This window comes from Octopus bimaculoides, chromosome 10 (genome assembly GCF_046866305.1).
Source record: "Octopus bimaculoides isolate indiv1 chromosome 10, ASM4686630v1, whole genome shotgun sequence".
NCBI lineage: Eukaryota > Metazoa > Mollusca > Cephalopoda > Octopoda > Octopodidae > Octopus > Octopus bimaculoides.
The window spans coordinates 26,816,788-26,819,287 of record NC_142937.1 but is presented as its reverse complement, the minus strand read 5'-3'; the positions used below and the strand labels follow the sequence as shown (position 1 = coordinate 26,819,287).

The window sequence follows — 2,500 nt, the reverse complement described above, 5'->3', positions numbered from 1 at the left end:
CATAAACATACCAACACTAATTGTCAAATGGTGGTGGGAACAAACAAAGACACACACACACACATACACGTACACGTGCACATATATACTTTTATATATATATATATATATATATATATAACAGAATTCTTTCTGCCTAACAAATTCACTTACAAGGCTTTGGTTGGTCTGGGGTAATTGTGGAAGGCACTTACCCCAAGTATCACACAGTGGAACTGAACCAGAAATCATGTGATTGGGAAGCAAACTTCTTACCACACAGCCACGTATAATAAAAATAATGAGTGAAAACAAAACAAACAAGTGTGATGTGAAGTCCTTCATTACAGTCATTTCAATGAGCTTATAACATTTCATAACTTCATAATAGAGGAAAAGAAGAAATGAAGTTGAAAATACACAGAAAATATATTAGAATTAATAATTAGAATTTAATTAGATTTAATATATAGGATTATACTTTATTGGTCTATTCTGTCCATGTTATGCTAAGAAGCAAAACATGATACCAGAATATTTGACTCAAGTCAAATATAACGAGCTACTCTAAATTGTTTTGAGAGAGAGAGAGAGAGAGAGAGAGAGAGAGAGAGAGAGAGAGAGAGAGAGAGAGAGTGTGTGTGTGTGTTCCCTACAACCACTTGACAACTGGTGTTGGTGGGTTTACATCCCTGTTCAGTAAAAGAGACCAATAGTACATGCACAAGACCTTAGAAACAAGCAAAAATAACACCTGGGGGTCAATTTGCTCTACTATAATTCTTCAAGGTGGTGCCCCAGAATGGTCACAGTCTTATGGCTGAAACAAGTAGAAAATAAAAGATATAAAGTTATAGATTTGTCTAGTTCAGTGATTCTTGACCCTTTTTTTCCCTCATGGACCCTTTCAGTTCCTATTTTACTCAGACCCTTATAACCACCCAATGTTTTAAAATATCCCATAATATTTTTATAATTAAATATTATAAGAAATTGTATTAAAAAAATTATTGGAATATTGCAAATTGTAGAAATATACCCAACTTATTTCAACAACAAATTCTTGTGTGGACCCCTAAGGGGTCAAATAGACCCCGGCTGAGAACCTCTAGTTTAACCTACATCATCGTCATCATTGTTTAATGCCCGCTTTCCATGCTGGCATGGGTCGGATGGTTTGACTGGAAACTGGCGAGCCAGGAGGCCTCACCAGGCTCCAATCTGATCAAGCAAAGTTTCTACAGCTGGATGCCCTTCCTAACGCCAACCACTCCGAAAGTGTAGTGGGTGCTTTTACATGCCACCAGCATGAGGGCCAGTCAGGCGGTTCTGGCAATGACCATGCTCACAAGGTGTTTTTTACATGCTACCTGTATGGGAGCCAGTCCGGCGGCACTAGCAATGACCACACTCAAATGTTGTTTTTCATGTGCCACCAGCATATGTGCCAGTAAGGCGACACTGGCAATGATCATGCTCAAATGGTGCTTTTTATGCGCCACCAGCATGGAAGCCAAGCTGCGACCCTAGCAACAATCACGCTCGGATGTGCTTTTAACATTCCACTGGCACGAGTGCCAATCAGGTAGTACTGTCATTGGCCTCGTCAGTGATTTTGATTTTGATTTCATTTGCCTCAACAGGTCTTCGCAAGCAAAGTTCATTGTCCAATGAATGAGGGGTACTCATAAGTGGGCTGGTTACACCCCACGCTTGGATGAGCTTTTTACATTCCACTGACACCATGCCTGAACTCTTCTAGGCCCATCCACCTCTCTGGTCTGCATCAACACACTGCAGAACTATCTTGTCTACAACTGCACAATGTAGATTTATCAATTTATTTCTCCTGTAACTACACACTGCGGGTTTGCCATATTAACAGCAGCTATACACAGTCAGCAATCAACCTAACACTCTATCACCCTATAACGAGCAGATAGCCATAATATAGACAGAATATTAGGCTACAAAAAAATAAAAGACTCTATATTTTTCATAGAGGTACAACAATAAACTGGAGAAAGCTCTAAGACATAAATAAGATCTTTTATCTGCTCAATAGCTGTAATTTGTTAGAGGATGGTAAAAACCAGTTAATTGAAAAGGAAAGATTGGGACAGATGCCAAAAACATGGTGATTTGTTTTTGAAGAGTCTATTCTGCTAGACATTATGGACAAATTTTAATAATGTTCCAAAACTGTTTGTCTCTTTTTACTATTTTCGTTTCATTTTGTTTATTTTTTATTTATTTTATTATTATTTTTATTATCTTCGGAGCAACTCTTCGATGTTGTTGATGTTTTTCTTATTTGTTATTACACTTTTATTTTCAACTATTTTTTGGTGTTGATATTCTTGGTGGTGCTGGTCGTGGTTGTGGTGAAGGTCTTTCAACGTTATTTTTTTCTTCGTTTGTTCTTCCTCTTTATCTCTTCTCGAAATTTCTCCTTCGTCTAATTCTCCATCCAGTTTTATCTTCAATTTTTTTTCCTATATCTATTATTCATTATTTTCAG

General features: G+C 37.4%; 1 protein-coding gene across 3 annotated transcripts in view; it reads left to right on the top strand.

Moving 5' to 3' along the window:
* The window catches only part of LOC106877481 (heparan sulfate glucosamine 3-O-sulfotransferase 5), a 470,569-nt gene that overhangs the window by 85,918 nt on the left and 382,151 nt on the right, over positions 1-2,500 (top strand). The window lies entirely within an intron of this gene.